The sequence below is a fragment of the Silene latifolia genome, chromosome 11 (genome assembly GCF_048544455.1).
Source record: "Silene latifolia isolate original U9 population chromosome 11, ASM4854445v1, whole genome shotgun sequence".
NCBI lineage: Eukaryota > Viridiplantae > Streptophyta > Magnoliopsida > Caryophyllales > Caryophyllaceae > Silene > Silene latifolia.
In genome coordinates, this window is record NC_133536.1 from 146,693,089 (window position 1) to 146,720,497 (window position 27,409).

Consider the following 27,409-nt stretch of genomic DNA (forward strand, 5'->3'; position numbering starts at 1 on the left):
ACTAACTGTTTAGTCAACTTAGGCATCAACATGACTGTATTTTCATACCGTCACATCTCTCAAACGTATCCTATAGGTGTGACTTTTAGGGACCAGTTGATCACCGCCATCTGTATGACAATAACGTCAAACTTATCTAGCAAGCCAACCGTTATTGATAAACGTGGACCAACTGATTATAATACAAAAGTATACCCTTTGATCCTTTTAGAGATTTATAAGTCCTTGCACTAATCAGAGGACACCAGCCCAACAAGCTCCCACTTGTCCGTACAAGTGTACGTGCAATGACGTTATCCGCACTAACCGGAGGACACAAGCTCCAACAAACTCCCACTTGTCCGTACAAGTGTATGTGCGATAACCGATTCTCATATACATTTAAAATTTCTCCCACTCAATGTAAAACAATTTGCAGATCCGGATCCGCAAAGGTCGTATTTTACAATCGATCTGTATCTAGAGTGGTTTCCCCGTCTAGAGAGTAACTTAACTGATAAAACGAATTCGTATTCGAGCATGGCCATGCATTTCGATTCTGACTCCTCGAGTGGCCCCGAGAAATATCGAGTACCTGATAAAGGCTGAATATTTCCTTCAACTCGACTCCTTCCGAACTAAGCACGATGAAATGACCCGAAAAAATCTACTTGGCCCCCTGTTACGGATGACTGTGAGAAAGAAACCAAAGTCACCCAAAATCTGCCTTAATCTCAAGAGACAGTCGATAGTCAAAAGAATCGACTCTTAGGATCACCATGGAGGTCCTATCCATGACCTGGCACCGAATGTTATAAAACATTTAGGACTCCACGTCGATGTCACAATTGTGTCCTACGAGATATCCGTATAAATCGCCTCTGTGATTGGTCAGTCAACCTTTTGACTTATGGCTCGTTGAACCCACCATCAACCAACGTCACAAAATAATTACCTTGAGTTATCAGCTCACGTGGGCAATTAAGGACCAAAAATATAATGTTTATTCAGTTCACTTTGTGGTGTTCAAAATTATCGTACAAATCCACATGAAAAACAAAATATATAAATATCAAAACGATGATGTCGTATAGAGTACAAACGAGAATGAATCTAATCCATAAAAGAGTACTACAACTCAGGAACACGTTTAATTCCTATGGAATTAACATGCCCTTCATGCTTATCTTGTCGTAATGGTTTAGTGAGAGGATCTGCTATATTATCATCTGTAGCAATCTTTTCTATCACTACCTCCTTTTGCTCCACGTAATCTCGGATTAGATGAGCTTTCCGTTGTACATGCCTAGACTTGTTGCTAGACTTGGGCTCCTTAGCCTGGAAGATGGCACCTCTATTGTCGCAATAGATAGTGATCGGGTCATTCGAACTAGGCACTACAGATAGTCCTTGTAAGAATTGACGCATCCATATCGCTTCCTTTGCGACCTTCGGACGCGGCATAGTACTCGGACTCAGTCGTAGAATCTGCTGTAACACTTTGTTTGGAACTCTTCCAGCTGACTACAGCGCCATTAAGAGTAAAAACGAATCCAGACTGAGATTTCGAGTCATCTCGATCGGTTTGGAAGCTAGCATCTGCGTAACCGGTTGTGCATAGCTTTTGATCGCCTCCATAAGTCAATGCCCAATCTTTAGTCCTCCGTAGGTACTTAAGAATGTTCTTGACAGCCATCCAATGTGATTCACCTGGATGCTGTTGGAATCGACTTGTCATACTCAATGCATATGCCACGTCCGGACGTGTGCATATCATGGCATACATGATTGATCCTATAGCCGAGGCATAAGGAATCCGTGTCATGCGCTCTTTCTCTTCCGGTGTCTCTGGTGCCTGAGACTTGCTCAAATGCACCCCTGGAGCCATAGGAAGAAACCCCTTTTTGGAGTTAGTCATGCTGAATCTCTCTAGGATCTTGTCTATGTAAGACTCCTGACTGAGAGATAAAATCCGACGTGATCTATCTCGATAGATGCGGATGCCCAGAATTCTTTGTGCCTCACCCAGATCTTTCATCTGGAAATGGTTCTTCAACCATACTTTTACCGAAGTTAAGAGAGGTATGTCATTCCCAATCAGGAGTATGTCGTCAACATACAATATTAGGAAGACAATATTGCTCCCACTCGACTTGATATATAGACATGGTTCCTCGACCGATCGAGTAAATCAATTTTCTTTTATCACTTGGTCGAAGCGATGATTCCAACTCCGAGATGCTTGCTTAAGTCCATAAATGGAACGCTTAAGCTTGCACACTTTCTTAGGATGTTCAGGATCGATGAAACCTTCGGGTTGTACCATGTACAACTCTTCCTCCAAATAACCGTTTAAGAAGGCGGTTTTCACATCCATCTGCCAAATTTCATAGTCATGAAAAGCGGCAATCACTAAGATAATCCAAATGGAACGCAGCATGACTACGGGTGCAAAAATTTCATCGTAGTGCAAACCTGGCACTTGGGTGAAACCTTTAGAAACTAGTCGTGCTTTATAGATATCTTGTTGACCTTCCACAGAATGCTTTATCTTGTAAAGCCATTTGCATTGAAGGGGATGAACCTTAGCGGGTAAGTCAACAAGATCCCATACGTTGTTCTCATACATGGAGTCCATCTCGGATTGCATGGCCTCAAGCCATAGCTTTGAGTCGGAACTAGTCATGGCACCTTTATAGGTTGCGGGTTCACTACTCGTTAAGAGTAGAATGTCATCTATGTCATGTTCCTCGACCATACCAATGTATCTGTCTGGAGGAATAGAGACTCTTCCCGACCTCCTAGGTTCCTCGGGAATATTCACCGCAAAATAGGGATAGAAGGAATTGGTTCCTCCAATGGTTGCTCGGTATTTGGTTCTGGAATCTCCGACAGGTCGAAGGTTCTATCACTCTTTGCATTCTTGAGAAATTCCTTCTCTAAGAATGTCGCACTTGCCGCAACAAAAACACGTTGTTCGGTTGGCGAATAAAAGTAATGACCAAGTGTTCCTTTAGGATAACCTATAAAGTATGTCTTGACCGATCGCGGGCCGAGCTTATCCTCGTGTCTCCACTTGACATAAGCCTCGTAGCCCCAAACCCGTATAAAGGACAAGTTAGGGACCGTTCCCTTCCATAGTTCATATGGAGTCTTGTCAACAGCTTTAGACGGACTTCGGTTAAGTATTAGAGCAAATGACGAGAAGAGCATAACCCCACAATGAGTCAGGCAACACGGTGTGACTCATCATGGATCGAACCATATCGAGTAGTGTTCGATTTCTCCGTTCGGACACCCCATTCAACTGAGGTGTTCCAGGTGGAGTTAACTGTAGGGCAATCCCACAGTCCTTAAGGTGTTGATCAAACTCGTGAGAAAGATACTCGCCACCACGGTCTGAGCGCAGTGTTTTAATCTTTCTACCCAAGAGGTTACGTACCCGATTCTGGTATTCCTTGAATTTCTCAAAGGATTCACTTTTGTGCTTCATTAAGTAGACATAACCATATCTACTTAAATCATCCGTGAAAGTGATGAAATACCTATAGCCTTCTCGTGCGGTGATTGACATAGGTCCACACACATCCGTATGTATGAGTCCTAATAGGTCAGCATCGCGCATTCCAACACCTTTGAAGAAAATTAGAGTCATCTTACCGATGAGACATGATTCACACGTGCCAAATGATTGAAAATCAAAGGCCGAGATAGCTCCATTCTTTATGAGCTGTTTTACGCGTTTCTCATTAATGTGTCCCATACGGCCGTGCCATAGGTATGTTTGATCTTTGTCACCGACCTTTAACTTCTTATTCATTACGTGTAATATTTCGGTGGTCTGATCTAAAACATAAATTCCGTTCATGGAGACTGCCTTGCCATAAATCATATCGTGTAATGAGAAAATGCAAGAATTATTCTCTATTACAAATGAAAAACCAAGTTTGTCAAGTGCAGAAACTGAAATAATGTTTTTAGAGAGACTGGGTACATAATAGCAGTTATATAAAAATAACTCAAATCCGCTAGGAAGCTGGATCACATATGTTCCCCTTGAGACGGCAGCCACTCGTGCTCTATTCCCAACACGCAGTCCACCTCACCCTTTACGAGGGGTTCGATGTTTGAGCCCCCGCACATGATTACACAGATGAGAACCACATCCAGTATCTAGTACCCAAGTTCCGTAACTTGCGTGGTTAATCTCAATCATATGAATAAAAGTAGAAGAGGAAGAAAACATACCAACAGGTTTAACACGACCTGCTTTTATGTCCTCATGGTAAACAGGACATGTACGCCTCCAATGCCCAGTCTTGTGGCAGTGATGGCATTCCATGTTTTCGGTCTTGCTCTTTGTCGCGCCTGATGAGTTACTTGCTTCACCAGGCCCACTCTTACCTGATCCCGACTTCTTAAACTTCGGTTTACCTACCGCTAGGTCTGCTTGAGCTTTGCCCTTACCCTTGCTCTTGTTTGACACAACGAGAACATCCTGTTTCAAGCTCCCACTGAACTTCATGTCCTTCTCGGTGCATACGAGAAGGGAGTGTAGTTCATGAGGACTTTTCTTCAAATCATTCATATAGTAATTCGCTCTAAAGAGCGCAAAACAATCGTGGAGTGAATGAAGCATGCGGTCAATCACGATGTTCTCGCTGATTTTACAATCAAGCGCCTCCAGTCTCTCGACATTCTCAATCATGCTAAGAATGTGTGGGCTAACCGGTTGGCCCTTCTGGAGTCTCGCATCAAAGAAGCGAGTGGTATGCTCATAGGTCACGATTCTCGGTGCTTTCAAGAATTCCTTAGTGAGCGTGGTGAAAATCTTGTTTGCACCTTGGGCTATGAAGCGTTTCTGCAAATTGGATTCCATTGCAAAAATGAGTACGTTTTTAATCGCACCCGCTTCCATGACGAAGTCGCTATACTTGGAGACTTCGTTAACTCGAGCCGTGGGGCACAGGGGCTGGCGGGAGGGGCTCGATCGGATACTTGAGCTTCCCGTCGGCGGTGGCGGCATTCCGTAATGCCGCCTCCCATTCCGTGAAGTTTGATCCATCATTCTTCGATCTAGTAGACCGATTCATCGATTCATAAAGATCCGAAGCCGGGACTCACGGTCCAATGTGGCACTTGGCATTGGGTCATCGAGGATGCCAGCCATTATGTTATTAGCAGTTTAAAAACGTGATCTACGCTGAAAAAGAAAGAAAAACAAAAACGAAATAAGCAACTCATCGAGGTGATTTAAGTCTATTTAAAATTCATTTTAATCGTGTAGACTCATTGCACTTGCATAATTGATCTCCCTCAAGAATAATACAAGTGATCCCAAGACTCAATTTCCGTAAATTGATAAGCCAACTGTTTAGCTAGTTCTTCCGTAAGAACTCTTGGTCGATAGATTTCCGTAAATCCTATCTATAGTCCACCATAATCACAGGATCGTACGAGTGACCATAGTGTTGAGATAAAATAAGTCAATCAGTTCCAACTTACCCAACGTAGAAGGGGTCATATTATGCCTACCGACGAAGAAGGGATTCATTGGAGTTTGACCTATAAAGACTATTCTCAATTTTTGGTTATACGAGGAAGATCCCATCAACTTAGTTTTAATTCATTTTAAGTGAACGAATAACTAGCATTACGTGAATGAATTAACTTAGGTGATGGCTTAAAAACGTGTGACATATAAATGTCAAAGAAAACTAACGCGTGACCTCTATATGAGTCAGTTTTCATGCAATTATTAGGTGGTTTGGTTTTAGGCGGAATATGATGCAAATAATCGTTACAAAAATAAAAGAATGCAATACGTAAATAAAATTCCTAGTGTGGCCTATCCTAGTAAAAAGAACATAATACAACTTTGGAATCCACCGTTGGACCCGAGAAGCTTGTCTTGATGTTCCATCTTTGTCCATGCAGCGGGAGTGAGCATCCGATCTCCATCTTTGGTCTTCTCAAAATTACAATTAAAATTTACAAAATATAAACCTATTTACATTCTAAATAAAAACTGTAATTACAAGTGAAAAATCCAAAACGGAGATGCGAGATCTCAAAATACAACCAAGACCGTGTTCCATCATTACGGTAACACGTTCTACTAAGGCCACACTAAGTTACAACTGTTTGTAAATAAAATAAATACGTAATTAAAAGCATTCAAGGCATTCAACAATAACGATAAATAAAATGCATCAACTAAAACAAATTTATTCGTGACATAATTCCGTAATTATGTTAAATTTATCTAAACCACCTTTTAACGATTAAAATTATGTGACAAAACTGCTTCTATCAACTTAATTTTAATCCATTACAATCCGTTACTTTAAATTCGCTTTAAAATAACTATATAGTACGTGAGTGAACCGTTTCACTATCAAGCGAGTGTACAACATCCGTATGATGTACATATTATGGCCAAAAGAAAATTTAAAACAAAAGAAATAAATTTTACACGCTGCCAGAACAAAAATTCCTCGATCGAGACACTAGAGTCCTCGATCGAAGAACAAAAGGGGTCGATCGACTGAACTGCTAATCGATCGAGAGGTGTGCTAAACAGGAAGTGCTCGATCGACGAACGGTGGTCGATCGAGGACTTAGATCAAGAACAAATCGCTCGATCGAGTACGAGGGCTTCTCGATCGAAGCGATCGGGTTTAAAAGTGGTCGATCGAGTAAAGCAAGAACTCGATCGAGCAAAAACAAGACAGAAAATCTCTCGATCGAGTGGAAACATGCTCGATCGAGAACAAGACATTTCTGAAAACTTAAAACCCTCGTGAAACATTTGTCAAAACAAAACCAATGGTGATTTTGATCTAAAACGTATAAAATCAAAACAACAATTTGACAAAGCCTTAAAATATTGCTATAATTTCCGTATAAAATAACAATATGCAAAAACGAATTGAAAACAAAATCAGCCGTGTAAAAAGCCGCACGGTTTTCAATGCACAAAATCATCATTTCAAGATCGTTTTATGAAAAACAACATGAAAAATTTACGTGGCCTCGCTCTGTTACCACTTGAAGGGAAATATCCGTAAAATTCCCTTAAATTTTAAGGATTATAACGCAAATTTAACATGTGAATATGGTCATAAACGAAATATACAAGAGAAACAATAAAGATTAAGAATCAACCTCGGGTCCTAGTGCAAATCGGCAAAATGATCAGAAATCAATGTAGATTTCCTCCTAATTGTTGCACCCAAGACCGTCTGAGACTATGCCCCTTGTGCTAGAAAGTTTTCTCTAATTGCCTTGCAATATTGAGAGAATTGTTGTGAGTTTTTCTAGATGAGAGATCTAGGTTTCAGAGGAAATTTTTCCAAAACCCTAGTTTTTGTTTCAAATGAATCAGTTAGGGCAAAAGGAGAGAGGCTCTCTCCTTTTGTCTTGTTCGGCCAAACCGAGAGCCCAGGGGAGGGAGTGGGCTTTCACTTCCTCCTTATTTTAACTCGTAGTCCAGCTCGAAATTACTAAAATGTATATGACGGGTTTTCAATTATAAATTGTCATTGGTTATCGGTTATTAACGTATCAACTGGTAACATGACTCAGTTAATATATTAATACACGTCCGACAAAGACAATATTGTATAATTAAATAAATTCAATATACATTAATTAAATATAAATCGTTTATATTCAATTTACGAATTAATTGCTTAATTCATATTAGCCATTATTATTTAATCCGTATTAAATAATTATCTCAACATCGCGTTTGACTAATTACTAGTCAATAACTCCGACTAACTGTTTAGTCAACTTAGGCATCAACATGACTGTATTTTCATACCGTCACATCTCTCAAACGTATCCTATAGGTGTGACTTTTAGGGACCAGTTGATCACCGCCATCTGTATGACAATAACGTCAAACTTATCTAGCAAGCCAACCGTTATTGATAAACGTGGACCAACTGATTATAATACAAAAGTATACCCTTTGATCCTTTTAGAGATTTATAAGTCCTTGCACTAACTGTAGAGGACACCAGCCCCAACAAGCTCCCACTTGTCCGTACAAGTGTACGTGCAATGACGTTATCCGCACTCACTGGAGGACACAAGCTCCAACACTTCTTCCTTAAGACGTCGCCCATTCCTTGTTTTGTCAAAATCTGACCTTCTCACTCTGAGGGCTTCTCTTTCGAGATGCCCCCCATCCTTTATCCTCAATCATCTTTTGAGTCTCAACTTCAGTCCAAAATAAAACCGCCCATAGTCTAGTGCTCGGTTCGGACAATGACAAGCTCTTGGTTCCGCTCTCCGAATCATCATACCTCGAGAAGGGATCTCAAACGAGCAAATGATGGTGAGGATGTCTGGAGAAGATAATCAATTCGTGTTCCCCAGCCGAAAGGACCTTCTACCTCAGGGATTTGATACGCGTAGTCACCCTTTCTTGTCTAGGAGTTGCACTCACATAAGCAATATCTGTCAGAGTCACCCTCGTGTCGCGTCGAACCTGAGCTTACATCATGATCATGATCGTCTGCTTATTAGTCTGTCAGTATACGTCTACGTGAGTCAATGTCGCAACGGTCACGTGTCTCCAATCTATCAAATCACGGATCTACGAGCAATAAATTCTAACTCTTAACAGCTTTTAAGCTTCACAACATTCAAAACATCTATCTCCCTTCGCGTGAGATATTACATGCTAGTTGCTTGTATGCTAACGGCTCACATGCTTATGTACTTACGTGCATATATGCTTGCATTCAACGTGTTTCTGTATGAGAATGCGGATTTATGTGGCCACTAACCATGCAGGTAATCTTGAGAATACAAACTCGCTCCAACTGAGTATCGGGTTCTTCCCAACAAGCTGCAACCCGTCAAGTCCAAGGGCTTCGACCGCATCAATTACATGGAATACGCTACCTTCCAACGAGCAACAACTCATATCCCCGGTGAGTCCTGAGAAGTTTCTAACTCCCCAGCGAGTGCCGATTTTTAAATGGATGTCACACATGCTATTTTCCACAGTTGATCATTCGACCATGAATGGTTGGCGAGCCTCAACGCACTTTCAACATGGCTGGCCAGCCTTACAACGCATATGGCTGGCCAGCCTTATAACGCACACAAGATACGACACAAGGACATATCCCGAAGATGCCTCAGGTATGACTCCTTCCTATGGTTGGCGAGCCTCAAAACGCATCGCCTTCAACACCGGCTGGGGAGCCTTTGCGCGCAAAAGATTCAAGGACGTATCCCGAAGATGCCTCAGGTATGATTCTTTCTTACGGCTGGCGAGCCTTTATACGTAGTCTAATGGACTTTAAATGACCCGAATCGAAAGTCGACAGACTCTAAACTGTTCCCGACGGTAGGTCCTTGACTCGAATCACCGAGTCGCCTCGACGTCGCCCTTCCCGACGGCATGTCCTTGGCTCAAACCCTTTTGAGTCGCCTCGACGTCGCAATGGTCTTCAGGTTGTAATCTTCGATTGACCTGGAGATCATACTTTGACTTTCGCCCTGTCCAAGCCTCAGTCAAAGTGGAGGCTCTGTAGATACCCAGTATTTGCACCTTCCAAAAACCACCCGATGATGATCGGACTGTAACGTGTTTTTGATATGCGTGCGTGGATTGGCTATACATGAGACGGTTTAATGCACTACTCGGATATGAAAAATGATTTCAAAAGTTTTCTAACTTCATTTGCATTAAAATAACACTATTTAAAGTTCAAACCGTCTTCGGACCCAAAACCGACTCAGAAACCCGCGACTCGAGTCAACCTGAGTCAACCCAAATCTCGAATGTCAAAAATAATGCCATGAATGTCTTTATCATATCATTTCTATTAAAATGATCCTAATTAGAGTCAAAACCGACACCGATCCAAAAACCGACTTCAAATTCAAATCCCGACTCACACGGGTCAAACCCGAGTCAGGCACACAAAACACCTACCTCAAGTAACACCTAAAATCATCTTATTAGATGCCCATATTATTACACGACATCCTATTTGTTTGCCACAAATCAAACCAAGCAATCAATGGATGGAGAATTGGCCACGTCCAAATTGAAAAGGACAGGGCACCCCATTGCATAGCAGGCTTGCTCGCGCCTCAATGGGGTGTCTGCTTAGCCTCCAAGCAAACTCAACCGACCTACCTTCCCACATTTCTCTATAAATACCCACCATCACACAGCATAATATTCACGTGAGCGTCCGCCCCTTCACCTCTCCCTTCAACTTCTAGACTCGACTTCCTAAGTCACAAAATCGACACGTGTTTACGACCTACTGATCGTAAACACAAGCCTTACACATATTGTTTGGTAACGTCGTCGTGCATTTGACCGACCCATTTGACCAACTCAATTCATTAATCAACATGTTTTAATTAACATATTTTCAACTCATTTTCGAAACTGAATCCTTTTTTAAGGCACTCTTTTAAACTTCTTTGATCGCGATTAGTCACAATGAGAAAACCGTCTCTAAAGTCGTCTACTTCGCAAACATCAAAATACGTAAGTTTGAGGGTGTAAATATCTCACTTTAATTCATGTCTTTACTGTTTTGATGAGTCTATAAGCACGAACGATGCATAACACGATTCAAATTTAGGTTAGACGAGCCAAAATCGAGTTTTGGCACGGTAACCCCTTATTGTGCAAAGTGGCTCGCGCCTCAATGGGGTGCCCAGGTCAGACTCAAACGTGTTTGAGTTCGTCTTTCCTTCAACACTTTCTTTTATTTTTACTTCTTCCCTTTTACGGTTTTTACCATTTCGAATGTTTCAAACCATTTTCATGACAAACTTTTTAACCATAAATCATAATCACCCTTGGTTCCTTATACCATGACGGTTTAATCCGTGACTCGGTGATATTAATTGGTTAATTACATTTTAAAAGAAATCCTTTTCTTTTATTTACCATTTTAATTCATTTTTATGATAAACATATTTTGGCAATTACAAAAATCATCCTTGGTTCTTTATACCATGACGGTTTATTCCGTGACCCGATGATATTGTTGGTTAATTATATTTTAATGGGTATTTTAACCCCCTTTTATTTTATTCACCATTTTTCTCATTTGCTTACATTTGTAAATATATTAGTCATAATTCATAATCATCCTTGGTTCTTTATACCATGTCGGTTTAATCTGAGTACGATGACAAACTTGACTAATTACAAATAATTAAACTTAACATAATTAGTTCAAATCAAACATTTTACATTTTCATTTGTAAACTATACTTTTCAAACATGCAAATCCGACAACGAATGTTACTAACACAATAGTAATTATTCCGAGTCATGCAAACAACATTTGCAAATCTTTCATCATAAATACGGTTTTAAATAATCTTTTCAAGAACCAGGAGACGCCCCCTTAGGCCGCCCCATGGCTCGCGCCCCAAGAGGCCGTCTGCTTTCTTGTCTAAAAACATGGCAGAGCCCCTTACCTCGCCAATAGGCTTGCGCCTTAACAGGGCTGCCTGGCACTGTTCTGCCTCGTTTTTAGCACTTGTCTAGGACGATCTCGATTACGGTTTATCCGAATACGTGACGGATCAGATTGACAAGTTTACGTTTTTACACTTTGTCATTTGACACCCTTTTTCAATAAATGGATCGTGTTAAGCATCGTAACCCGAACTTGGTAAATGGATGTTTAATTTCCGTTTTCACATGCAAATCAATCTAAATCCAACTTGACATCTTATGCTTAATAATTGGATTAACAAACCGACTTAGAAAGCTCACATGTTAGTTTAACACTTTTGAATGTGCATTCATGCATTTACACCGTTTTATCAACTTTTGCACTTAAACAACCACGATCGATCAGTAGAGGCCGCTAACGCGGGCGGGATTGGGTGTCCGATTAAAGGGCTTCCCAATACGTACCCTCACCCCTTAGTCAGAACCTTTGGATAGTGGACGGCCTTATCCAGGGCATACGAGAGTCATTTTAGGCATAGAATGCTAAAAGGAGGACGCGTCCTTATCTTTAGTACCTATGTCAAACACCGCTTTTTGCCTTGATTGACCTAGGTATAAAGTGGATTCGAATGGGTTCCAAGCATCCCACAAATGCTTGGTGGCGACTCCGAACATCTCTATATCGTTTCGAGACCTTTACCGAGACGAAACCGACCGATCTAAAGCGATCCGGTCGAAAGCATTTTTACCCCACCGAGCGTGGCTTTCTAGACCGCTGCATGTCCATAGATTGGGTTGGCGTGCAGGTGGCCTGTGACCGCAGATCGTTAGGCGGCCCAAATCCGCAGACCGAGACGTGGCCCATGTTCACAGTTATTCCACCATCTCCCTTACTATCGCTAATTTTATCGCATGGGCAAAGAGTGTAAATAGACAAGTTTCAGAGCTAGGAGCTGTAGTGACACCTTTACTCGACGTCCAGGCTGTTAGCCTTCTGTTTAAAGAGGATCGATTCGTGAGGGCAGCGCAGGATGAGATCATTACCATGATACTTCAAGACGACCATTTCAACCCTAAAACACTGATCACTAACACCAACCCAAATCAGTAGAAAGGATGTAGAAAGTCGATCAAGTTGACCAATAATCAAGGAAAGCTCTTCAAGGTCACTACTGGAGAAGGAGAAATGTTCAAAGGAGAACCCAAAGACGATGAATTCGAGTCAGAGTCGGAATCAAAGTCGAAGTCGGGACCTAAGTCTAGAGAAGTCGCTAGAGAGTCTCTTCCTGTCGTCACTCCCCACCCCTTTGTTTCACCTAGCATAGCATCACCTAGTAACAGTAGCTTGGGGAATGCCCCAGCAACTGTCCCTTTGCCGCCACTGACTACTGCGCAGATGGCTTCTTTGTTTCAGTTGTTTTCAAACTTTAATATGAATATATCTGATTCTGCTTACTCTTTGTGTTATTCTGAATGCAATTCTGTTTACGATGATTGATACCGTCGTTAGGTACCAAAAATAAATACCTAAGTACTACTAACATAATTCAGCGGTAAGTAGGGTCGATCTCCACAGGGAGGCGGTTACTATCTACTTGTCAATTCAGTCTGGCTAAGGTCACAATTGGGGGTTGGAGTTGAATGAGCTAAACTAAAGGAGATTAAGGCAAGGGAAAAGGTTAACAGGAATTAATAATAGAGAAAGATATCTAGGATTTTCGGTTCATCAATGAATATCGGTTAATCACAGCTAAGGTCACAGATCAGTCAATTGTATCGGTCTAAGGGGCATCGAATATCTCCTTCCGGTCTCAATTCGCCCTAAAATACTATTTAGCTTACCTTCCGCCCTCACTAAAGCATTCTATTGTTCACTGCAGGTCTCACCCCTTCCAACCTTCCAGTCTAGGTTAAGGCTTACCAAGATTAAATAGGCTAAATGCATCGATTCAAGTAGCTAGTTACAGTTATTAGCAGTGATTAACAACATAGACATAACAACAACGAAAGATCTTTAACCTAATTAGCAACTAACAACAATTCATCGACTCCCCTAAATCCTAGAAGGAGAATTAGCTATGCATAATGATAAACAAAGCAAGAGCGAAAGATAAAGGAATAATAGGCATTGCAAATTAAAGAAAGAGTAAAGAGAAAGAGAAGATTACAGATTAGGATCCGGGAAATAGAGTGAAAAGCAGCGTTCAACAGTAAAAGAAGAAAAGTAATGTATGAAGTAATGCCGAAACCTAATTACCCCTCTCCTATTTATAGGAGAGGGATTTTATTATTCGACCTAAAACATAATAAAAAGACAAAGCCCGTGTCCAAAGCCCAGCTGCTCGATCGAACAGTTTGAAACGCTTCGATCGAGTAGAATCCAGCAAAAATCACTCGATCGAGTAAACAAGTAACTCGATCGAGGAACTCCTAAAAAGCACATTTCGATCGAACAATGAAAGCTTTCGATCGAAACTTCTCATCCTCCAAAAGTTCTCGATCGATCAATAAAGGCTTCGATCGAGTGACTTTGACTCAGCCAGCAACATTGTGTCGTTAGTTCTAGCTATGATTTGCCGATTTAGCTTCCGAAATGACTTTACGCGTCCCAAGGCAGCAACATAACTGCTCCAAATCCACTCACCTTCTAAATGCAAGCAAAACGGGCGATAAAAGGCTTGATTCCGTTACTTTCCGGTCCCTTCCTGCAAATAAAGCAAAACAAACCAAAGTAGAATATTTGGGGCATTTCGTAGCATAGAACCACGAGAATCGCATAGAAATACGTGCACAAGAGACTAAAAGACTATATAAAATGCACGTATCAATGATAATGAGGATGATCCAGACCCAGACTCAATCGAATTACCTCCCTATACAATCAAAGAAATACTAGAAGAAGGGAAAGAGGCACTAGTCATAGAAAACATAGAACCTATCACCGTAGGAACGGAATTAGAACCCCAAGAACTTAGGATAGGGACGACCCTAGACCCAACTAAAAGGGCCAATTTCATCGACATCCTACACGAGTTCAAAGACGTCTTCGCTTGGTCTTACAAGGACATTCCAGGGATCGACAGGGATATTGCAGAGCATCACATTCCAAGAAAGCCAAGTTTCAAACCTGTAAAGCAGAAGCTTCGTCGGATGAGGACATAGTGGGTCTTAACTTTAAAGAAGAAGTCGATAAGTAATTCAAAGCCGGATTCATCAAAGATTTTGAGTATTCGGACTGGGTGGCTAACATAGTTCCCATACCCAAAAAGGATGGGTCAATCCGGGTTTGTGTTGATTTCAGAGACTTGAATAAAGCAAGTCCGAAAGACGACTTCCCTCTACCACACATCGATATATTGGTAGATAATACAGCAGATCACGCGTTGTTATCCTTCATGGACGGGTATGCAGATTATAATCAAATCAAAATGGTCATGGAAGTTATGCACAAGACAGCATTCGTCACTCAGTGGGGCACATACTGTTATACTGTTACGCCATTCGGGCTAATCAATGCTGGGGCTACATACCAACGCACTGCGACTACTTTGCTACATGATATGATGCATAAAGAAGTGGAGGTGTACGTGGATGATATGATTTTCAAATCTAAGGATAGGAAAGGGCACATCGATAACCTTCGCAAATTCTTCCTTAGATTACGCAAGTACAGCATGAGGCTCAATCCTCATAAATGTGCATTCAGAGTAACGTCAGGCAAGCTTCTGGGATACATCGTCAGCCAGAGAGGGATACAAATTGATCTATCCACGATCAAGGCCTTAATATAAATGCCACAACCCCATACAGAAAAGGAGGTCATAAGATTCTTGGGCAAAGTGCAATATACAAGTCGATTCATATCGAAACTCACTATGATCTTCGAACCTATCTTCAAAAAACTCAAGAAAATGGACTATACCATATGGGTTGAAGACTGTCAAAAGGCATTTGACAGGATAAAGGAGATACTGGCTAAGCCACCCGTGCTAATGCCTCCCCAACGAGATCAACCTCTTAGTTTATATCTTACAGTGACCGAAACAGCCATAGGGGTTATGCTCGCGCAGACTGTTGGAAAGGAAGAAAGAGCTATCTACTACCTTAGTAATAAGTTCTTAGAGTACGCGAGTAAGTATACACCTCTCGAAAGACATGCCTCGCTCTTTTGTGGGCAACAAAGAAGCTACGCCATTACATGCTTAGCTACTCTGCCAAGGTGTATTCTAAAATGGATCCCGTCAAATACCTCTTCGAGAAACCCGTTCTCAACGGACACTTAGCAAGATGGACCGTAATGCTCTCAGAGTTCGATCTCAAATACGTACCTTTGAAAGTCATAAAGGGACATGCCGTGGCTGAATTCTTCGCAGACAATCCAATCAACGATACGCAAGTAATAGACACGTGGTCGTTTCCAGATGAGGATATTCTACAAACCAGTATGGATTCTTGGGACCTTTACTTTGATGGGGGCATCCAATTTGAGAGGATCCGGAATAGGAGTGTTGCTCATTTCTCCTGAAGGCGACCATACACCGCTTTGTGTCAAACTCGACTTCGAGGTGAAAAAAAATGCAGCAGAGTATGAGGCCTGTCTAATTAGTCTACAAGCGGCAGTGAGTTTGGGGATCAAGCACCTTCGAGTTCACGAGGACTCGTCCTTAATCATCAATCAAATCACTGGATCCTAGAAAATCCGAAGTGAAACTCTAGCACCCTATCAGGCTAGGATAGATCAAGTCGCTTAATTTTTTGATCAGGTTACTTATCTACACATGCCTCGAGAAGAAAATCAATTTGCAGACGCTCTTTCAAAACTTGCATCCTTGATTAATATGCCAGACGACATGATTGAAATGCCCTTGTGCATCGAACGGTGATAAGAGCCAGCCTATGTACACTTCCTTACAGATGAAGAAGAAAACTCAGAGGAACCTTGGTTCCAGACCATTCTCAATTTCAAGCTAAACGGTACATACCCACCAGATATGGATAAGAGGGGACAATGGGCCATATGCCTACTTGCCTCTCAATACCTCCTCATGCAGGGAGAGTTGTACAAAAGAACACCTCTTGGTGTCGTCTTCCGTTGTCTTGATCGTTCACAGGCACATAAATTAATGGAAGAAGTTCACGATGGAGAATGTGGTCCTCACATGAGTGAACCTATGATGGCAAAGACGATTACGCGTCTAGGGTATTATTGGACGACAATGGAGTCAGATTGCATCAAATATGTTAGGCATTGTCACAATTGCCAGATCTTCGGGAATGTGCAACATGTTCCTCCCTCGATGCTATATACCATGACCTCTCTTTGGCCATTTTCTGCTTGGGCAATAGACATCATCGGGAAAATCACTCCAGCTGGGACAGGAGATCACTGTTTCATTTTAGTAGCCATACGTTATTTTACTAAATGGGTCAAAGCAGCATCTTACACCAGCCTTACAGCCAAATATGTGGCAAAGTCCATACAAACCAATCTCATCTGTCGATATGGTTGCCTATATGAAATCATCAGTGACAATGGATCACATTTTCAAGCCGAAGCTGCACAATTTCTAGCAAAATATAAGATCAAGCATCACCATTCCTCGCCATACAGACCTCAAACTAATGGCACAAGGAGGCAACTAACAAGAATGTTGTCACAATCCTCAAGAAAATGATCGACAATTATCGCGATTGGACTAGCAAAATACCCTTTGCATTATGAGGATATCGCACGTCAGTTAGGACGCCCACTGGGGCTACTCCTTTCTATTTGACTTACGGCATGGAAGTTGTACAACCAGTGGAGCTAGAGATCCCATCTCTGCACATTCTACTCGAAAGTCAAATTCCAGAAGCTGATTGGAAAAGGGACAGGTATGACGAACTCGTCCTCTTGGACGAACGAAGGCTACGCGCATTACATAATGTGCAGACATATCAGACACGTATCAAACAAGCCTTTAACAAAAGGGTCAAACCCATAAATATCAAGGAAGGAGATTTAGTACTCAAGTCAGTCAGAGCTCTCTTACCTGTCGATCCACGGGGTAAATTTAAGCCTGACTGGGCAGGACCATTCCTAGTCAAGTCCATACTTTCAGGGGGTGCGGTCAAGATCACATACCTAGACGGGAATGAGTTTTCTAACCCAACCAACATAGACCAATTGAAATGGTACTACCCTTGCGAATAGGATAAAACGCGCCTCGCGTGACCTACGTGCCGCTCGTGCGACACGAAATAAAATCGGCCCCTGGCCCGTTAAAAGCTCATGACATTTCGCTCTTGCGTTTTGACATTTTGACATCCTTATATCATCAAATAAATTGAATAATATTTCCTTAGGAGTAAGTAAAGCACATGGATATTTTCTAAGTTCATTACAAGCTCTTGCTTCGAACATTTATTCTTTTACATTTTTTCGAACTACGTACAGGGTTTGATTTCATTTTTTCTAATAAATACGTAGGCAATCCCTCACAGGATACAACCCGTCATTTTAAGATGTAAATAGAAGGACAGTTGCATGTTGCATTTGAAATTCGACAAGAATAAATAAAGAAAGTTTATGAAAGTTTCTTAACTAATAAATCTTTTATTCATTATTCCATAAATAATAATAATACGCCGCATACATATAAATTTAAATGCCGAAATTTAAAATGCTAGGCAAGGATTCTAAAAACCCTGCCGTTTATTACAACTCAAATAATAATAAATAATACTATTATAAAATGACTAAGGCTATTCTTCCATTTTCCCCTTGCCTTTGTCACCCTTGTCATATTTCTTCTCTCGACCAAGAGTAGGACGCTCTTACGTTATCTCCGGCCTAATCACCAACGGTCGTTCTCGCGGTCTAACATTCTCGTTTCGATCCACCACCATATTCTCGGCAGGAGCATTCTTCGGTTTATTCGATAGACGGACGACCCGATATCCGGCCTCTTCTTCCTCCTCAGTCAAGTACCTTTGGTTCTCCTTCGCCACTTCACGGATTTTGTAATCTACAGGCTCATGTTTCCTTAGCTTTTCACGCTCCTCGGGGGTGCTAGCTTTCCTCCATTGCTGATATGAGTTAGAGACCCAAAGTGAGCCAACCGGGACGGGTATGAACCACATATTCCTTTGGGCCCAACGAATTGCCCACTCCCGACAAGACTCCGAAGTGTGCGCCAAGGCAGTTTGAGGGACAGTGTCTAGCTTCGGGATTTTCTGTTTTAAGCCCACTTGCCTCATCAATCTCTCCGGAAAAGTATGGACCATGAATTCCAAACTAGGAACGCGAATGGACCATGTCGGATCCAAGGATGATACTCCAGTCACTGATCGGATATACCACCATGGCACTATCCACCTGACCAAGGGCCCACCTTCACTCTTTAGTTTATTTTCCCAATAATTGCATACTCGAGTGAAGTCCACCATGTATAGCCACGTTCTCATTGCAATCGATCGAGAGCGGTATCCTACTACATCAACTAGGGGCTCAATCAACCGTAGTCTTTTCATCAGCCAAATCTGCAAAGAAAAGGAGACGGGAGTCAGTCCCAAAACCGGCCGGAAAAAAAAAAAAAAAAAAACGGACGGAAATAATAAAAACGGCCAAATAGGACAAAAGACGGGTTCTTACCAGTAAAATGATAGGGCTCCCAAGATAGGGACGCGCGCGGTTCGCCTTCCTATTAACCAATACTAGGATGGTCTCCCCTAGAATCAAGCATGATGGGCTCCTGCGCAGTTCCATTTGCTCCACTATGCCTAGAAATCGAGGGTCACCCCTCATCTCTTGGTCAACATGCCCTTGAAGGACATAGCAATGAAGAAGGCAGAATCCATAAGCTCAGCGCCTCGCCACATAAGAAATAGTGGGGTCCTCCCTATTTATAAATCGATCAACAAATTCAAACATGCGAACGCCTTTTGAGGTCACAAGACGGTCTACCTCAGCCTTGGTCAACCCAAGCAAATCCCTAAATTTGTTTTTATATCCTTGAGATCTAGGAGGTATAGCCGGAACACTTTCTGCGTCCCATCCTCCAACCGCAGCAATTTCTTCAGGAAAAGAACAAATTTCGCCTCCCGGAAAGGCAAATACATGGAAATTCGAGACCCAATATTCAAGACAAGCATCCAAAAAGAGCCTCACAACCTTCACTAGCTTCAAACTTATGATTGATCCCAAATTGAAAGCACCCATGTCGTGTTTCTCCACATTTGTGAATTCATTCGTCCACTCCTTAATGCCATTTTCAAAGGCATCCATGTTTTGTTGGAAATTTTGAGAAATTTATATATAAAAGATTTTATGTAATAGACGAAGTTGAGAAAGAAAGAATTGTGAGAATATAAGCTCAACCGAGGTCTCTATTTATAATATTCATTGTTTCCTAATTTCAGCTAAGGACGGACCAACTAGAGAGAAGACACGGCAGTTGCTACGCCTCTTCAAAGGATCGCAGCTCATGTTGCGCCTCTTCCCCAGGTCCTTTTCCTCGTTTGATAGCCGTGGATCTTTCCTAATTCCGTTTTAGTTAAAATTTCTTATTCCTATAAGGATTTAATTCGGTAATTCCGTGTAATTGCCAAATTTGTGTTTCATAATCACTACAGGTTCGCTTTTCGAGGCAAATTCAACATTTTTGCCATATACGCACACTTACTCATTTTTATTTTCTTTTTCTTTTTGAGGAATCATTTCACTCCCTCTTTTTAAAATATTTCTAATACACTTAGACACTTCCCTTAAATTCTTTTTTTAGGGGGTAGCCCTCCCTACCGTCCGGTGGCGTCAGTTGTCCCTTTTCGGACACTTTTTTCATTTTGTCCGTTTTCGGGCACTTTTTTTTCATTTTCATTTTTTATCGCGCTTGTCTAGGCCATTTATTTAAATTAATTACTTTTATAATACGCTTTGCTATGTGATTTTCTACGTGAATTTCGGCAGCATGATGAGGCAAACCGTCACATGCGAAACCTGTTTTTTTAAGCTAACCTGCAGATACAGCAAACACCCAGCAGCAAAGGCACACATGCCATCATATATACAGTCAAAAAAGCAAAGTGTACATCAAAATACGGGCTCCTGCCCAAAGTGACATCAAAAGAAAATGTACAACTGTACAACAAACAGCCAGCTAAACTAGTCCTGACGACCCCTCATCTGAGCTACTATCGCCTCAAGAGCAGCAATCTCAGCATCTCTAACCTCGAGCTCTCTCATCAGGCGAGTCGTCTCCTCCTGGGACTGCGCCAGCTCACGCTCCAAGCTACGCTCCCTCTACACAGAAGTAATGGAGCAATATTTTAATTCACTTCCCTTCACAGAGTTGGAAGTAGTAAAGATAAGAAATAAAGAATGAGTATGGAAGGTTCATACCTACCTCCCGGAGCCACCTGCAAGGGCCTCAATGGCTGTAGCTCGTAGCCGGTTGGCCATGCTCCACAGCTCCACGTGTCTGGACGGTGCCCCCTTCATTCAAATACAGAAAAGGTGCAAGCAAATGCATTCATTTGTAATAAGGCATAAAAGTACAAAAGACAGCCAAAGCTGGGGGCTTATCCTCCTCACGATATGCTGCCACTCGTCCAAGCCAGTATCGGTCACCGCCTCGCTGAAGTCTCGGATCTCCGACATCGTCGTCATGCCCATCGAATCGATGTACTCCAGTGTCCATGGAAAAGCTAGGGGCTCGACGCCCGCCACCTCAATCTCCTGCAAAGCTCAAGTGCTTCATTATTTTGGTGATCATTTATCATTTATCAGTTTTATCAAAAATGACAAGTATGCTTACCACGATCGGCCAGTACGCTAGCCTCCGTCGAACAAACTCGGCGTACTCCTCACCAGGAAGAAGGAGAGCGTCACCACTCGCACTGGTCAGGTCAGTCGTCCTCTCAGCCTCTGAAGGCTCCCTAAACATCGTCCGTGGAGGATCGATGGGAACCGTAAAAGCGTCGCGGGAGCACTGCCGAGCCAAACGCCTACTCAAGTACCACACCGGCCCCAGGGGCGTCGTCAAGAGCAACCGACTCGAACTCCGAGGACGGAGAACCTCAGCCACAAAAGCAGGAGCTTCAGAGTAGCTCTCCCAAGGCCTAGGCACCCACTAAGGCAGAGAACGAGGGGTCATTCCTATGATCGTCTCTAAGCAAAGAAAAGCGATAAAATGAAAATCAAAGATACTTATGCTGTCTAAGCTCAGGGTGTTAACGCCCCTCCGAAAGACGTCGTAAGAAGATCGCTGGCTCTTCCGACGATACACGATCCGGTCCCTCACGACGGGTACTCCCTCGGCACGTCCGTCGCCCTCGTGGGCGTAAAACTAGGAAAGTAGGAGCACACCCATGTCTGCAGACGAATAATAGTGGTTACAGCTCATTCTCTACAAAAACGATCTTTCATATTTTCAAAAGAGAGAAGAATAATGACAAAATAATCTTTCATATTTGCAAAAAAGGTTCGTACCTCCAACAGAAGTCCAGGACCGACAGTGGCAGGAGAAGTCCCCTTCTCCATCAACTTCGGACGAACCATGGTCCTCATGTAATGTGTGAGGACCACAAAGCTAGGAGTAACCCAGTCTCAATGACCTAGGCTACTCAAGTCAGCAAGAAACGGAAGAAGCTTCGTCGACAGCCTCTCCCCTTGTCTCCGAGGTAAATCGAAGACAAGAACCACCACAACCATAAGCGAGGCCACTGCTCGGTACTAAACCAGGAACCTGGGCCGCGTTAGCAGCCAGATTCCAGCCAATCAGATTCCTCGCCTCAGTCGAGTCTACTCTCATGGTCGTCGACGGCCACACCACCGGCTCCTCTCCACACGGCAGACCCGAGATCATGCCATAGTCCTCCAAGGTGACCCCGATCTCTCCAAAAGGCATATGGAAAGTCGAGGTCGGGTCCCAGAACCGATCAAGAAAGGCTTGAATCAGGAAAAGGTTAGCTTGAATCTTTCTTTCCTTGATCTCTCTCCAGCCTCACACTAAGGCGCCGAAAGCTCCCTGCTCGATGATGGCCTGCTCCTCCTCCGTCAGCTTCTCGAAGGCGTCCATCATCGTCATGTAGCCATAGAAGGACGTCATGTTCCCAGCCTCCTGCATCAATTCAAAAGAAGGCTTTCTTAAGCACAAAGAAATGATGAGAAGTGAATAAATGAGGAAATGTGCAATAAGTAAATAAAAGAAATGACCAGTTGAACGCTCACCATACTCCTTGCCGTCCTGTACGACAAGTGGCTCTCCGCTGCGCAAATGAGATGTTTGCCATCCCATTTCTCGGCCCACTCAGGCGTCCCTGCGAGCTGGTGGCCGCCTCGTCCCACATTGGCCCTCCATGGGGCCTCCTCCTCCTCCTCTAAGTCCTCCTCCATCTCTTAAACGGTAGAAGGCTTAACGTCGGTCTCCATGAATTCTCTCCCTGATGTAGAAGGAATATCGTCTGCAATCAAAGCAAATAAAGCAATGCTAAGCGTATTTTCAACCATTTTCGAGCATTTCGAGCATTTCAAGTGTAAAAAGCGGCATTTATGGCAATCTTTGGCCACGCTTTCCAAAGTCCAACCACACATGTGGTAGGATGGGTCAAGGAGGGTCTAAGTTCGAACCTAGTTGCGGGTTTGAACCGAAAATTCGGCAGCATTTCACTACAATGTCGATTATACGATATAAAAGTGTCCAGGAGGAGCTATCACAAATAAAAAATTCGTCATGATAGCAAGTTTACCCATTACTCAAGGGTTCCAAAACACCAAGTTTCATAAAAAAAGGGGCTAGTATAGGGCCATTTTCGAAGGGTTTTATAGTTTAGTAGAGAAACCGTCACATTTCGTCCTCAAATCCTTAATACTTGACGAAAATTCGAAAGGGATATATGGTTGTGTTCCTAGCATGTAGAGCTGATCGTTTGCGGGCTTGGGCCGGACACGGGCCGGGCCAGTCTGAATTAAAAGTGTCCGGCGGGCCTATTTTTCCTGTCCGTGTCCACCATAACATGCTTATTGAAGTTGTCCATACTCGTCCGGTATAAGTTAGCGGGCTTGGCCATGGGCCGCCGCGCTTTAAAATATAGAAGACACAGACTAAAAATGATGTATTAACGTACCAAAAATCGAAAAATATACTACGTCCTTGTGCTACATATTACGTCCGCATACCGACATTACTTGGTTTTAGGCAAAATAAATTGGCCAAATTGATAATACAACAATTTGAGTGTTATTTTTCTTTCTTAATTTAATCGGGTGTTGGATTGTTACATGGACCTTGGTTAATTAATTAGTTTGGTAAATCATTATAAGGAAGTAAAAATACATTATAAGCTATCAGCGGGCCAAACGGGCTGTCCACGAACATTTATATTTAGTCCATACCCGCCCATTAATTTAGCGGGCCGAGTTTTCCATGTCCATTAACCATTAATTTAAAAAAAATTCCGTGACCAAGCCCGCTTACGTAGCGGGCCGGACGGACCGGACTGGACGGGCCAGTCCAGAGATGATCAGGTCTACTAGCATGGCCAATTACTCATTTCTAATGTCAATTCCATGAGGCAAATTCATTTGGAACGAAAGCCCCAAATTTTCGACATAAATGGGAATAAAAACCCTAATTTTCGATCCAAAATCAAGCTCAAATGCGAATTAAAGCAAGTACAAGACACATATCTTGATTAGTCATGGGTAATAGCGAGATTTGATCAAATTCTTGACGGGATTTGGTTGAGTTTTTATGAAGAAACAAAGTATTTGTGTTTTAAAATGAAAATAAAACACGAAATGAAAATAAAACACGACTTTTCCTCAATGATGCCAACGGCGCGTAATTGTCGACCTACTATTTTCTCCTCAACGGTGCCAAGGGGGTGTCGTTGTCGAGCTACACCTATTTTTTCCTCAACGATGCCAAGGGCGTGTCGTTGTCGATCTATTATTTCATCCTCAACAATGCCAAGGGCGCGTTGTTGTCGACTCATTTATTATCTTTCTCCCCAGCGGTGCCAAGGGCTCGCCGTTGTCGACCCAACGTATGATTCTTCCCTGGAAGAATCAATCATCAATATGTTCCCCAGCGAGAGTTCATTGCCGCTCATAGCCCACGTACTTCTCAAAAACAGAGTTCACTTGAGACCGACGCAAGCAGGTTCCCCAGGTATGGTTTCTTCTTATGGCTGGCGAGCTTCCTTACGTAGTCTAATGGACTTTAAATGACCCGCCCCAATAGTCGACAGACTCTAAAATGTTTCCGATGACAGGTCCTTGGCTCAGACCCCTTGAGGTGCCTCGTGGCGACATAGTCTTCAGGTAGTAATATTCGATTGACCTGAGGGCTATACTTTGACTTTTGCCTTGCCCAAGCCTCAGTCAAAGTGGGGAACTGACAGGCTAATCGTATACCTACCAAAAATAACCAACTGGTCTCTAACTAATATAGCTAGGAAAGTCGGGATCGTATCCACATGGAGGCAAGATATCTGCTAAAGGTCCGTCTATTGAGTCACAAAATGGGGGTTTAATTGTTGATTTCTAAACTAATAAAAGATTAAGGGAAAGAGAAATTAAACAAGATCAATAAAGATAGAAAATACGATAAAGATAATCAAATAGGAGAAAGCATGCCAGGATTTCGGTTCACCATGGTAGTCTATCGACTTAGCTGCTAATAGCCTAGACAATCTATTGTGAGAAGGATACGGGAAAGGTCCTTCCAGTCCACTTTCTATCCTAGAATTCCACTAATTTAGCTTTCGTCCTCATTAGGGTAGTCTACTGTTCATAGCAGGTCTATTTAAACCAATATTCCGATGCAGGAGTAAAATTAACCAGATTAAAGGTAACTTAGAAGCGTGCACTCAACTAAGTTGATATTACAGTTAAATTGCTATGGGACAGATTCTCACAAATAAATCGTCTAATCTATTTGCTACATCGTCACAATCCTACCATGGATTCCCTAATCCCGACATTAAAGGAATTAGCTACTCATAATATTAATGGTATCACTAATAATAATATTATGTGTACTAATGGAAGACATAATGAAATAATAATGATTTAAGCATAAACTAAATTAGGGAAGAAGTAATTAAGGAGGAACAAGGATTAAAGCAAACAATAAATAATAAGATTAAGATTAAGAGAAGAATGATTACAATCAAAAGAATTCCGGCGTAAAGATCAATCCAATATCCGAGCAAGAGATTAAAGGAAAGGAGGAAGAGTTTTACGGTAGAAAGTATGAAGGAGAGATTAGAGTATTTTGAGATAAAAGAGATGTCCTAATGACCTAATTAACAAATGCTTAAATAGGAAAAATAAAGGTTTAACAAAATAACACCAACACGGGTCACTTAAGCCCGCCTAAGGCTAAAACCTCTCGATCGAGTAGATTCAAACCACTCGATCGAGGTCTTCTCCAGCTTTTCCTCTCGATCAAGCAAATAAAGCTCTCGATCGAGGAACTTCAGTATTCAGCATTTCGATCGAGTAAACAAAAGTACTCGATCGACCTCTCGTGTCAGCCAATCCACTCGATCGAACACTAGAACCCTTCGATCGAGTGATTTTCTTCCAAGACAGCTTCTAACTCGTCTTTGACCGCTTCCTTGACCATCCTTCACGCGCTCCAAGGCATATCACTTGCTCTAACATTCCCGTCTCCTCATTATTCATGCTAAATAGGACGAATAGAGTACGGCTTCACCACTTTCAGGTTCATTTCTGCAAATCAGACAAAACAAACCAATGTAGCCAATTCGGGGCATTCTGCAATACATAACAGTACAGAAATGCATAGAAATACGTGCAATATAAGACTAAAAAGGCTATATAAAATGCACGTATCAAATCTCCCCAAATCGAACCATTACTCGTCCTCGAGTAAACTAAGTGCAAACTAATGGAACGGAAATGAAAACTCAGAGCTAGCTATAACTTGTCTACTTGAACCAGTTTAATGCAACCAAACATCAACAGTCACAGCTACAACGGTCAATACGCAAACGAGTTACAAGATGTCCGTAAATAAAGCTGACCTATCGACCTTGCAAAACCAACAAAATCGGACTCTCACGTGGTCACTCTTCTCTCATGAAGCAAAGGGTGAATTATATATATATAAGAGAGAAAGAGAAGCAATCACTCACCTAAACTGCGACCTACATAACATGCATACAACAAAAATGATAGACGATTCAAGTACTATGCATACACTCCAACCAACAATGTCCGTCACAACCGAGGGCTTACAAATAGTATAGGAAAGTGAGGTTCAGGTAAGAAAGGGCAAAAACAAATTATTGGAATGTGAAGGTAAAGCGTCAAGCTAGCTCCTAAACAAGACCATATAAGACCATCAGAATCTCAACTGACTGAAAATAAAGCACAAGTGCCCTTCATTGGCACATATCTCACTAACCAAATACACTATCTCCTTAAAAAGTATATGAATAAGAGCAGAGGAGTGGATCGTCACAAACTTCCCTTTTTTAACACGGTCCTATTTTCTCAAACAACTCAACTTTTTCAATCTTCTCTTTTTTTTTCTTCTGCCCGTATGATTCAACCTCTTTTTTTCATTTTTTTTTCTTTTTTTTTTTCAATCACACATTTCCTTCATTTTCTTTTTCTTTTTCATGTTCTTTTTTTTCATAAACTCATCCTTCCTCATTTCTCTACCAACTCCAAACAACAAAAACGAGCCAAACTCGCAATGGATCAACATACCACAAAAGACACACTAAACTAGCTTGACTGGGCAGGCTTAGTTTTGGGTGTAGCTAATGGGTCAAAAAGGCAAAATTTGGCTTAAGTGGAGCTAAATGGGTAAAAAATGAAAGAAAGGGGAATTTGCAAGCACCTCCCTACATGTGACACCGACCACAAACCCGAATGTATGCAATTGACAAGAAATAGAATTTCATAAATGTGCAAAAATGATAAACATGTTATGCAAGGAGTACTACTGGTCATGA